At 40.9% G+C, this 14,397-nt stretch overlaps 1 protein-coding gene across 3 annotated transcripts in view; it reads right to left on the reverse strand.

Moving 5' to 3' along the window:
* The window catches only part of LOC139765374 (uncharacterized), a 55,797-nt gene that overhangs the window by 14,091 nt on the left and 27,309 nt on the right, over window positions 1-14,397 (reverse strand). For 2 of the 3 annotated variants that reach the window (XM_071692749.1, XM_071692750.1), the window contains exon 3: window positions 7,318-7,502. The exons of the other annotated variant lie outside the window; for it this stretch is intronic. The gene's annotated coding sequence lies outside the window, so the exon portion shown is untranslated. The remainder of the gene's footprint in view (window positions 1-7,317; window positions 7,503-14,397) is intronic. 3 annotated transcript variants of the gene reach the window in all.

Below are 14,397 nucleotides of genomic sequence, written 5' to 3' on the forward strand. Positions count from 1 at the left end.
TGTTTACCAAATCATTCTCCCTAACCCCCTCTCACTTTGCATACCACTTCGACCAAAACACCCTATATCTGCCACTCCATTATCAAACACGTTCAACAAACCTTCAAAATACTCACTCCATCTCGTCACATCACCACTACTTGTTATCACCTCCCCATGAACCCCCTTCACTGATGTTCCCATTTGTTCCCTTGTCTTACGCACTTTATTTACCTCCTTCCAAAACATCTTTTTATTCTCCCTAAAATCTAATGGTACTCTCTCACCCCAACTCTCATCTGACCTCTTTTTCACTAAGTGGTTATGTGTTCTGTTCGGAAACAACCGATAGACCCCGTTGCTCACCATAGTGAGACGAAGGGTATTCGAGTACTTAGTATTTCGAATAGTTGTTTCCTATTATACAGTCCCTTAGCCTAGCGGTTACATGCCTGCCTCTTGCACAAGGGGTCCCAGGTTCGATCCTGGCTGTTGGAGCTTTGTATGTTCTATGAAGGTGTGCGTTCATATACACTTTATTCGTATTCATATAACTCCGCGTTGTACAGTCAGGTTCGGTAAAACGCTATCAGCTGGCTATGTGTTCTGTTCGGAAACAACCGATAGACCCCGTTGCTCACCATTGTGAGACGAAGGATATTCGAGTACTTAGTATTTCGAATAGTTGTTTCCTATTATACAGTCCCTTAGCCTAGCGGTTAGCATGCCTGCCTCTTGCACAAGGGGTCCCAGGTTCGATCCTGGCTGTTGGAGCTTTGTATGTTCTATGAAGGTGCGCGTTCATATACACTTTATTCGTATTCATATAACTCCGCGTTGTACAGTCAGGTTCGGTAAAACGCTATCAGCTGGCTATGTGTTCTGTTCGGAAACAACCGATAGACCCCGTTGTTCACCATTGTGAGACGAAGGGTATTCGAGTACTTAGTATTTCGAATAGTTGTTTCCTATTATACAGTCCCTTAGCCTATCGGTTAGCATACCTGCCTCTTGCACAAGGGGTCCTAGGTTCGATCCTGGCTGTTGGAGCTTTGTATGATATATATATATATATATATATATATATATATATATATATACATATATCAACATACACACGTGTATATATTCATGCTTGCCTTCATCCATTCCTGTCTCTACCCTGCCACACAGGAAACAGCATCGCTAACCCCCCCCCCCCCACCAACCCCGCCGCTTCAGTGTGGTAGCGGCAGGAAAACAGACAAATAAAGCCACAATCGGTCACACTCAGTCTCTAGCTGTCATGCGTAACCCACGGAAACCACAGCTCCCTGTCCATATCCTGCCCCCACACACCTTTCCATAGTTTACCCCTGACGCTTCTCATCCCCTAGCTCAGTCCACTGACAGCATATCGACCTTGGTATACCAGCTTCTGCAGTTTCTCACACGAATCAGCCACTAAAGCTGTATCATCGGCGAACAACTGACACTTTCCCGGCCCTCTTATCCCAAAAGACTGTATGATCGCCCCCCCCCCTCTCTCTCTCTAAAACTCATGCATTTACCTCCCTAACCACCCCATCCATAAACAAATTAAACAAACATAGGGACACTACACACTCCTTCGCAAACCGACATTCACTAGGAACCAATCACTCTCCTATCTTCCTACTCGTACATATTCCTTATATGCGGTCTGTTTAGGATAAGGGGGGGCCTGGTAAGTGATTCAGTTGTTGTTCGCTGATGATACAGCTCTAGTGGTTGATTCAAGTGAGAAACTGCAAAGCTGGTGACTGAGTTTAGAAAAGTGTGTGAAAGTAGAAAGTTGAGAGTAAATGTGAATAAGAGCAAGGTTATTAGGTTCAGTAGGGTTGAGGGACAAGTTAATTGGGATGTAAGTTTCAATGGAGAAAAATTGGAGGAAGTTAAGTGTTTTAGATATCTGGGAGTGGACTTAGCAGCGGATGGAACCAAAGAAGCGGAAGTGAATCATAGGATGGGGTTGGGGCGAAGTTTCTGGGGACAATGAAGAATGTGTGAAAGGAGAGAACATTATCTAGGAGAACAAAAAGAATATGTTTGAAGGAACAGTAGTTCCAACAATGTTATACGGCTGCGAGGCATGGGCTATAGATAGGGTTGTACAGAAGAGGGTAGATGTGTTGGAAATAAAATATCTGAGGACAATATGTGCTGTGAAGTGGTTGGATCGAATAAATAATGAAAGGGTAAGAGATGAGTGGGAATAAAACGAGGGTGGTTAAGAGAGCAGGAGAGGGTGTGTTGAAGTGGCCTAGACATATGGAGAGAATGAGTGAGGAAAGACTGACAAAGAGGATCTATGTGTCAGACGTGGAGGGAACAAGGAGAAGCGAGAGACCAAATTGGAGGTGGAAGGATGGAGTGAAAAAGGTTTTGAGCAATCGAGGCATGAACATACAGGAGGGTGAGACAGATGCAAGGAACAGAGTAAAATGGAATGAAGTGGTACACCAGGGTCGATGTGCTGTCAATGTACTGAACCATGGAATGTGAAGCATCTGGGTAAAGGTCTGTTAGGCCAGGATGTGGAAAGGGAGCTGTGGTTTCGGTGTATTACATATGACAGCTAGAGACTGAGTGTGAACGAATGTGGCCATTTTTGTCTGTTTTCCTGGCGCTACCTTACTGAGGCAGGAGTAGTGATGCTGTTTTCTGTGTTTCGGGGTAGTGACAGGAATGGGTGAAGGGAAGTATGAATATGTACATGTGTATATATGTATATGTGTGTATGTATATGTATGTATATACATATACACATGTATACATATACATATGTATATATATTTTTTTATTTTGCTTTGTCGCTGTCTCCCACATTTGTGAGGTAGCGCAAGGAAACAGACGAAAGAAATGGCCCAACCCACCCCCATACACAATGTATATACATACACGTCCACACACGCAAATATACACACCTATACATCTCAATGTACACATATATATACACACACAGACACATACATATATACCCATGCACACAATTCACACTGTCTGCCTTTATTCATTCCCATCGCCACCTCGCCATGCATGGAATACCATCCCCCTGCCCCCTCTTGTGTGCGAGGTAGCACTAGGAAAAGACAAACAAAGGCCCCATTCGTTCACACTCAGTCTCTAGCTGTCATGCAATAATGCCCGAAACCACAGCTCCCTTTCCACATCCAGGCCCCACACAACTTTCCAGGGTTCACCCCAGATGCTTCACATGCTCTGATTCAATCCACTGACAGCACGTCAACCCCGGTACACCACATCGATCCAATTCACTCTATTCCTTGCCCTCCTTTCACCCTCCTACATGTTCAGGCCCCGATCACACAAAATCTTTTTCACTCCATCTTTCCACCTCCAATTTGGTCTCCCACTTCTCCTCGTTCCCTCCACCTCCGACACATATATCCTCCTGGTCAATCTTTCCTCACTCATTCTCTCCATGTGCCCAAACCATTTCAAAACACCCTCTTCTGCTCTCTCAACCACGCTCTTTATATTTCCACACATCTCCCTTACCCTTACATTACTTACTCGATCAAACCACCTCACACCACACATTGTCCTCAAACATCTCATTTCCAGCACATCCACCCTCCTGCGCACAACTCTATCCATAGCACACGCCTCGCAACCATACAACATTGTTGACACCACTATTCCTTCAAACATACCCATTTTTGCTTTCGGAGATAATGTTCTCGACTTCCACACATTCTTCAAGGCTCCCAGGATTTTCGCCCCCTCCCCCACTGTATGATTCACTTGCGCTTCCATGGTTCCATCCGCTGCCAGATCCACTCCCAGATATCTAAAACACTTTACTTCCTCCAGTTTTGCTCCATTCAAACTTACCTCCCAATTGACTTGACCCTCAACCCTACTGTACCTATTAACCTTGCTCTTATTCACATTTACTCTTAACTTTCTTCTTTCACACACTTTACCAAACTCAGTCACCAGCTTCTGCAGTTTCTCACATGAATCAGCCACCAGCGCTGTATCATCAGCGAACAACAACTGACTCACTTCCCAAGCTCTCTCATCCACAACAGACTTCATACTTGCCCCTCTTTCCAAAACTCTTGCATTCACCTCCCTAACAACCCCATCCATAAACAAATTAAACAACCATGGAGACATCACACATCCCTGCCGCAAACCTACATTCACTGAGAACCAATCACTTTCCTCTCTTCCTACACGTACACATGCCTTACATCCTCGATAAAAACTTTTCACTGCTTCTAACAACTTGCCTCCCACACCATATATTCTTAATACCTTCCACAGAGCATCTCTATCAACTCTATCATATGCCTTCTCCAGATCCATAAATGCTACATACAAATCCATTTGCTTTTCTAAGTATTTCTCACATACATTCTTCAAAGCAAACACCTGATCCACACATCCTCTACCAATTCTGAAACCACACTGCTCTTCCCCAATCTGATGCTCTGTACATGCCTTCACCCTCTCAATCAATACCCTCCCATATAATTCACCAGAAATACTCAACAAACTTATTTATTTTATTTTTTTATTATACTCTTATCCCCTTTGCCTTTGTACAATGGCACTATGCACGCATTCCGCCAATCCTCAGGCACCTCACCATGAGTCATACATACATTAAATAACCTTACCAACCAGTCAACAATACAGTCACCCCCTTTTTTAATAAATTCCACTGCAATACCATCCAAACCTGCTGCCTTGCCGGCTTTCATCTTCCGCAAAGCTTTTACTACCTCTTCTCTGTTTACCAAATCATTTTCCCTAACCCTCTCACTTTGCACACCACCTCGACCAAAACACCCTATATCTGCCACTCTATCATCAAACACATTCAACAAACACTGAAGTTCCCATTTGCTCCCTTGTCTTATGCACTTTATTTACCTCCTTCCCGAACATCTTTTTATTCTCCCTAAAATTTAATGATGCTCTCTCACCCCAACTCTCATTTGCCCTCTTTTTCACCTCTTTCACCTTTCTCTTGACCTCCTGTCTCTTTCTTTTATACATCTCCCACTCAATTGCATTTTTTCCCTGCAAAAATCGTCCAAATGCCTCTCTCCTCTCTTTCACTAATAATCTTACTTCTTCATCCCACCACTCACTACCCTTTCTAATCAACCCACCTCCCACTCTTCTCATGCCACAAGCATCTTTTGCGCAATCCATCACTGATTCCCTAAATACATCCCATTCCTCCCCCACTCCCCTTACTTCCATTGTTCTCACCTTTTTCCATTCTGTACTCAGTCTCTCCTGGTACTTCCTCACACAAGTCTCCTTCCCAAGCTCACTTACTCTCACCACCCTCTTCACCCCAACATTCACTCTTCTTTTCTGAAAACCCATACAAATCTTCACCTTAGCCTCCACAAGATAATGATCAGACATACCTCCAGTTGCACCTCTCAGCACATTAACATCCAAAAGTCTCTCTTTCGCGCTCCTGTCAATTAACACGTAATCCAATAACGCTCTCTGGCCATCTCTCCTACTTACATACGTATACTTATGTATATCTCGCTTTTTAAACCAGGTATTCCCAATCACCAGTCATTTTATCAGCACATAAATCTACAAGCTCTTCACCATTTCCATTTACAACACTGTTGTATGTATATGTATATGTACGTTTATGTAAATATATTTGTATATGAGTGGATGGGCCATTCTTTGTCTGTGTCCTGGTGCTACCACGCTGAAGTGAGAAAGACGATTAAGTATGATAAATAAAATAAATAAATGAATATTAGAAATATTTGATAAGAAGAAACTGAATAAGATCATGTTCTCTTTTACACTTTGGCAGACATATAAATGCCATTGTTCTCAGCCTAGTGCAGTAACAGGTCTTCGGTTCACTTTTACTAAACTTAAAGTCATTCAACCGAAGCAAAAGCATCTTCATCTTATAACACTACACCCTGGACTACACTGCCTTTTACCTGAACCATCATGGTCATGTCACAGGGTAGGGATAGGGAGCTGACTGTTGAAAAGAAATATATTAAGTACATCAAAATGAATACAGAAACTGGAAACATCGATATTAGCTTGCAAATGTAATATTTCTTCCTTCACACAATCACTCACTGTCCTCTTTACTACTGAGAGAGACACAGATAAACATGTCCTCCCTATACCAATAATCTTGGGTCCACCCTCAACACTGCTGACACCAAAATCCTCATTATACCATCCACCTTCGTCTTCATCTCAATCTTGACACCACTTGCATTTGATCTGGCCATTCTGGTCAGGGCAAGTGCATCTTCACTACACCCTGATCTTTCTCTTGAACCATTTGTGTCACGTCAAAATCCAAGGTTAGGATGGTGCTTGTTGGAAACTGAGCAAACTGAGTAAAAACTACATATTTTCTCTCCTATGGAGGGACAAAAATATCAAAATTCAATAATGGTACCTTTACTTCACTCTCAACAAAACAATTTTTACTACACCAAACCTTACAATTCTTGTCAAAGACCAAAGCTAGGATGTTGATTTTGGTAAGAAAAAAAAGAGTAACAAAATATGATAACTCAAAACACATAAATTTGGGATCTAATGTTTCCCTTTACACTATCATCACTAGTCATCATCATGTTTAATACAGTGGATAAAATGGTGAAACTCATCTTCACTAATATCCATATAAATGTAACAATATTTCACCTTTGACTAAAGGTTCCACAGTAAACGACATCCTCGACTAACAAATCTTCCCTACATCCTTGATAAACCTGTTTACTTCTCTCTCAATAGTGCAGCTCTACTTTCCACATTACAGACATACATTAACTCCATCCTCAACACCAATGTTGATTTTAATATTCGATAAAGAAAATACAATTCTACACAATAGTGAATTTCATTAGTACTTTCTTACAATATTCAAACTACCCCTGAAGTAGTTCCCTAGATCTTTAACATGAATAAGAAAGATTTTTTAATCTAGCGGTTCATTGTGTAAAAAAATTAAAAAAAAAATAGAATGAAAGCATTATAAACCAGAATAACTCTCATTACTAAACACAGCATATTCACTGTTCTAATGCTGATGATAACTAATTCCCAGACTTTAACCACAGAGTCATTCAAGCATGATCACTATTAAGAGCATATAACCCTTTCTGACAATTTATGTCTATGTGGTATTCTGAAGATTATTATGAACAATCACAAGTTTATTCAAAGAAAACTTAAAGCTACTATTCACAGATAATTCTCAAAAAATAAATAATAAGAAAGAGTTGAAGATGTAATGACAATGTTAGTGCACTTCTTCAAACTTACTGTGGCCTTTGGTCTTTGCATGAGTAAGTGCCTATAATAATGGATCCAAACTGTTTACATTCTAGCTGAAAGGTATTGACACCAGCATTTTGTCTACTCTGCTTAATTTCTAATGCCAGTTCCTTTGCATGGTCCAGAATAAAGTCATCACTACTTGCAAATATGAATATACTTTCAATATTTCCCTGCAATCAAAAACTAAGCATTAGATTTAATATACTGGTATGAAATGAATGCACAGACAGGTGACTACGTATTTTCACAGTCTGACATCTAATAATGAGGGCAATTTGCCTGTTGACATTACCTGATGGTCAAAGTGCATTACTGGATTATGTGTTAATTGATAGGAATGTAAATGAGAGACTTTTGGATTTTAATGTGCTGAGAGGGGCAGTTGGAGGGATGTTGGTTCACTATCTTGTGGAGGCAAAGGCGAAAATTTGTAGAGGTTTTCAAAAAAGAAGAGAGAATGTTGGGGAAAAGAGAGTGGTGAGAGAAAGTTAGCTTGGAAAGGCTACTTGTGAAAGAGAAAAGAGAGGTATTTAGACGATACTTACAAGGAAGGAAAGCAAATGACGGGGGAATGTATAAGAGAAAGTAGCAGGTCAAGGGGAAGGTGCAAGGGTTGAAAAAGAGGGCAAATGAAAGCTGGGGTGAGAGAGTTTCATAAAACTTTAAGGAAGATAAAAAGATGCTTTGGAAAGAGGTGAAAAATGTGCATAAGGCAAGAGAACAAATGGAAACACCTGTGAAGGGGACAAGAAGGAAGTAACATCAAGCAGTGATGAAGTGAGTATTTTGAAGGTTTGTCGAATGTGTTTCATGACAGAGTGGCAGATGCGGGGTGTTTTGGTCAGGGTGCTGTGAGAAGCGAGGGGGTCAGGGATAATGGCTTGTTTAAGAGGGAAGGAGTGGTGAAAGCTTTGAGGAAGATGAACTCCAGCAAAGGTGGCAGGATTGGATGGTATTGCAGTTGAATTCATTACGAAAAGGGGTGACTGTGTTGATATTCAAAGTATGTATGAATCATGGTGAAGTCCCTGAGGATTGGCGGAATGTGTGTGTAGTGCTACTGTACAAAGGCAAAGGGGATAAAGGTGAGTCTTCAAACTACAGAGGCATAAGTTCGTTGAGTATTCCTGGGAAATTATATGGGAGGGTATTGATTGAAAGGGTGAAGGCATGTACAGAGCATCAGATTGGGGAAGAGCAGTGTGGTTTCAGATGTGGTAAAGGATGTGTGCATCAGGTGTTTGCTTTGAAGAATGTGTGCAAGAAATACTTAGAAAAACAGATGGATTTGTATGTAGCATTTATGGATCTGGAAAAGGCATATGTTATGTTGATAGAGATGCTTTGTAGAAGGTCTAAAGAGTATTATATGGTGTGGGAGGTAAGTTGCTAGAAGCAGTGAGAAGATTTTACCAAGGATGTAAGGCTTGTGTAAGAGTAGGATGAGAGGAGAGTGACTGGTTCCTAGTGAAGTTCGGTCTGCAGCAGGGGTGAGTGATGGTTGTTTAATTTGTTTATGGATGGGGTGGTTAGGGAAGTAAATGCCAGAGTTTTGGAGAGAGGGGCGAGTATGCAGTCTGTTGGGGATGAGAGGGCCTGGGAAATGAGTCATTTGTTGTTCACTGAGAAAGAAACTGTAGAAGTTGGTGACAGAGTTTGGAAGTGTGTGAAAGGAGAAAGTTGAGATTAAATGTGAATAAGAGCAAGATTATTAGGTTCATTAGGGTTGAGGGAGAAGTTAATTGGGATGTAATTTTGAATGGAGAAAAACTGGAGGAAGTGAAGTATCTTAAATATCTGGGAGTGGACTTAGCAGCGAATGGAACCATGGAAGCGGAAGCATGTCACAGGGTGGGGGAGGGGGGGTAAAGGTTTTGGGAGTGATGAGAAATGTGTGGAGGGAAAGAACATTATCTTGGAGTGCAAAATGGGTATGTTTGAAGGAATAGTAGTTCTGACATGGATATGGGCTATGGATAGGGTTGTACAGAGGAGGGTTGATGTTTTGGAAATGAAATGTATGAGGATAATATGTGGTGTGAGGTGGTTTGATCGAATAAGTTTTGAAAGGGCAAGAGAAACACGTGGAAGAATGGATGAAAAAGATTTTGAGTGATCAGGGCCTGCACATACAGGAGGGAGATGTGTGCATCGAATAGAGTGAATTAGAAGGATGTGGTATACCAGGGTCGACGTGCTGTCAATGGACTGAACCAGGGTATGTGAAATGTCTGGGGTAAACCATGGAAAGGTCTGTGGTGCCTGGATGTGGATAGGGAGCTGTGGTTTCGATGCATTACACATAACAGCTACAGACTGAGTGTGAATGAATGTGGCCTTTTTTGTCTGTTTTCTTGGTGCTGCCTCACTGAAGCAGGAGGTAGCAATGCTGTTTCCTGTGGGGTAGGGTAGTGCCAGGAATGGATGAAGGCAAGCAAGTAAGAATATGTACATATGTATATATGTATATGTCTGTGTATATGTATATTCATGTATATGTTGATATGCATATGTATGAATATGTAGGGATGGGCCATTCTTCATCTGATTCCTGGTGCTACCTCGCTAATGCGGGAAACAGTGATCAAGTATAGTAAAATAAATAACCAAAAATAAATAAACACATTATCTGATTACAATACAAGGTTTTACTATAACTGAATACCATTAATGTTTTGAATCTATTCAGTCACCTCAGTTTAGTATGAAGTAACACACACACACAGTATGGACTAACAGTGTCAAAATGATTAAAAATGGCCCACTAGCATAAAGTTTGGCTGCCCCTGATCTAGATTACGTTCTGGGTTCCTTTTGCATTATTACTGTAGTTAAAAGAATTCTTTTTTAATCTTCAGTCCAAACACTTTAGTAAATTTCCCATATGCTGAACTATCTTTTTTTTACCTAAAACAAAGATCTGAATTTCAGTTTGAGTTTCAATTATATATTTTCAAAAGAAAAGGGACACCACCCACAGTACAGTGGGATGTTTTCATTACAATATTACCAACTTCAACTGAATTTACTCATGCTGATAATGCTCAACAGTTTTATACTAACATGTTTAACAACTTCATCAATCTGTTTTATTAACCTTACTGTATTTCTTTACAGCTGTTTGCAGTTTCCTGCATTACTGTGATAGTACCAGGAACAGATGAAGAAATGGACTCATTTGCTCAAGCCCTCTCGTTATCTGAAACCTAGACAGTATTTTACATTCTTGTGTTCAATGAAAATTATTCTTTCTTTTTTTAACAACAAAACACACCTTGCATACCTTTTACTGGTGTCATCACAACTTATTCTATATCCCCACCCAAATTCTAACCTAGTCTTAACCTAGCAACAGTAATATCCTCACACCTACTCTTTCCATATGTATCATATTTTGCACCTCTATGTAAGATCGTATGATCTTATGCTCCTATTGTCTTCTTTTCTGATAGTTCCTTCTCTCTAAATTTTCTTTTGACACTTTTCTTACAATGTACCATATGTTTACATACAGAAAAATAAAAATCAAACTCTGAAAATGAGATATCGACAACAATGGTCTAAATGTCTCATGATATATTGAAATGAGAGGATGTTATAAAGAAAGATATGTTTATCCAGGAAATTAAGAACAGTATTAGGAAATAAAAGAAGTGTTACATTCCTCTGTTGGATTGGTTGGAAATGAACTGGATGATACTGTGGCAAAAGATGGATGTAGAAAGAGAGAGAGATATCTTTCTTTCTACATCCATCTTTGGCCAAAGTATCAGCCAATTCATTTCCAACCAGTCCAACATAAGCAATATTCAGATGAATGTAAAACTTCATTTGTTCCTTCTAATCTTGACTGCTAAATTTCCTGGATAAGCACATCCTTCTTTATATCATCCTTTCACTTCAGTTTGTCACAAAGCATTTAGTCCATTCAGAATTTAAAGTGCAGTGTTCTGTATGTTGTATACATATATACACTTCTATTACCATTATGCAAATATCATAATTCCCACTTTTAAGAAGCCAGTGCAATACCATTAGATAAGTCTTGTACAGCATTCCCTGCTTGGCTCCTTCTTCTGCTACAGAAGAGCCTGCAGGAGGATGAAAAGCATGCAAGGGACGGAATGAAATTGAATGAAGTGGTATACATTCGCTCAATGGACCAAACCAAGGCATGTGAAATGGCTGTGGTAAACCATGGAAAGGTCTATAGGGCCTGCCTGTGAACAGGGGGCTGTGGTTTTGGTGCATTATACCTGACAGCTAGAGAATGAATGTGAGCAAATGTGGCCTTCCTTTGTTTGTTCCTGACGCTAACTTGCTAACACAGGAAATAGTGATCAAGTATGATAGAATAAAGTCTTTTAGATATGAACTTTTAAACTCCAACATTTAAAACCTTCTCCTCTAACCAGATATTCATTTGAACCAAGCAACTCTGGTCATGAATTCATGCACTGAATTTGTGTCTCTCCTTCCGACCGAGCCTTGAATGGTTGCCAAGGTAGCAGTGCACAAGAGAAATTTCTCCCCATATTCAGATATCCTTCAGTCATACCAATGATAGCATATTCCCAAGAGTTTTTATGAAGGAAACTGAGCAGTTTTTTGCTAGGTTTAAGGGACCAGGCATAAGATGATCCTTTTTTTTTTTTTTTTTTCTTTTTTTTTTTTGTCGCTGTCTCTCACGTTTGCGAGGTAGCGCAAGGAAACAGACGAAAGAAATGGCCCAACCCTCCCCCATACACATGTATATATATACGTCCACACACGCAAGTATACATACCTACACAGCTTTCCATGGTTTACCCCAGACGCTTCACATGCCCTGATTCAATCCACTGACAGCACATCAACCCCAGTATACCACATCGCTCCAATTCACTCTATTCCTTGCCCTCCTTTCACCCTCCTGCATGTTCAGGCCCCGATCACACAAAATCTTTTTCACTTCATCTTTCCACCTCCAATTTGGTCTCCCTCTTCTCCTCGTTCCCTCCACCTCCGACACATATATCCTCTTGGTCAATCTTTCCTCACTCATTCTCTCCATGTGCCCAAACCATTTCAAAACACCCTCTTCTGCTCTCTCAACCACGCTCTTTTTATTTCCACAGATCTCTCTTACCCTTACGTTACTTACTCGATCAAACCACCTCACACCACACATTGTCCTCAAACATCTCATTTCCAGCACATCCATCCTCCTGCGCACCACTCTATCCTTAGCCCACGCCTCGCAACCATACAACATTGTTGGAACCACTATTCCTTCAAACATACCCATTTTTGCTTTCCGAGATAATGTTCTGGACTTCCACACATTCTTCAAGGCTCCCAGAATTTTCGCCCCCTCCCCCACCCTATGATCCACTTCCGCTTCCATGGTTCCATCCGCTGCCAGATCCACTCCCAGATATCTAAAACACTTCACTTCCTCAGTTTTTCTCCATTCAAACTCACCTCCCAATTGACTTGACCCTCAACCCTACTGTACCTAATAACCTTGCTCTTATTCACATTTACTCTTAACTTTCTTCTTTCACACACTTTACCAAACTCAGTCACCAGCTTCTGCAGTTTCTCACATGAATCAGCCACCAGCGCTGTATCATCAGCGAACAACAACTGACTCACTTCCCAAGCTCTCTCATCCCCAACAGACTTCATACTTGCCCCTCTTTCCAAAACTCTTGCATTCACCTCCCTAACAACCCCATCCATAAACAAATTAAACAACCATGGAGACATCACACACCCCTGCCGCAAACCTACATTCACTGAGAACCAATCACTTTCCTCTCTTCCTACACGTATACATGCCTTACATCCTCGATAAAAACTTTTCACTGCTTCTAACAACTTGCCTCCCACACCATATATTCTTAATACCTTCCACAGAGCATCTCTATCAACTCTATCATATGCCTTCTCCAGATCCATAAATGCTACATACAAATCCATTTGCTTTTCTAAGTATTTCTCACATACATTCTTCAAAGCAAACACCTGATCCACACATCCTCTACCACTTCTGAAACCACACTGCTCTTCCCCAATCTGATGCTCTGTACATGCCTTCACCCTCTCAATCAATACCCTCCCATATAATTTACCAGGAATACTCAACAAACTTATACCTCTGTAATTTGAGCACTCACTCTTATCCCCTTTGCCTTTGTACAATGGCACTATGCACGCATTCCGCCAATCCTCAGGCACCTCACCATGAGTCATACATACATTAAATAACCTTACCAACCAGTCAACAATACAGTCACCCCTTTTTTAATAAATTCCACTGCAATACCATCCAAACCTGCTGCCTTGCCGGCTTTCATCTTCCACAAAGCTTTTACTACCTCTTCTCTGTTTACCAAATCATTTTCCCTAACCCTCTCACTTTGCACACCACCTCGACCAAAACACCCTATATCTGCCACTCTATCATCAAACACATTCAACAAACCTTCAAAATACTCACTCCATCTCCTTCTCACATCACCACTACTTGTTATCACCTCCCCATTTGCGCCCTTCACTGAAGTTCCCATTTGCTCCCTTGTCTTACGCACTTTATTTACCTCCTTCCAGAACATCTTTTTATTCTCCCTAAAATTTAATGATACTCTCTCACCCCAACTCTCATTTGCCCTTTTTTCACCTCTTGCACCTTTCTCTTGACCTCCTGTCTCTTTCTTTTATACATCTCCCACTCAATTGCATTTTTTCCCTGCAAAAATCGTCCAAATGCCTCTCTCTTCTCTTTCACTAATACTCTTACTTCTTCATCCCACCATTCACTACCCTTCCTAATCAACCCATCTCCCACTCTTCTCATGTCACAAGCATCTTTTGCGCAATCCATCACTGATTCCCTAAATACATCCCATTCCTCCCCCACTCCCCTTACTTCCACTGACAGAGAGAGAGTCTGATATACAAGTGTGAAGAGATCGAGGGTTCTGCTTGAGCTATCATGCTGTTAAACATCAGAAGTGCTACAAGATACCGATAAATTACTATATAGGATTATACACATGTGACATTCATTTTTTCATTTCA

This window comes from Panulirus ornatus, chromosome 54 (assembly GCF_036320965.1).
Source record: "Panulirus ornatus isolate Po-2019 chromosome 54, ASM3632096v1, whole genome shotgun sequence".
Taxonomy (NCBI): Eukaryota; Metazoa; Arthropoda; class Malacostraca; order Decapoda; family Palinuridae; genus Panulirus; species Panulirus ornatus.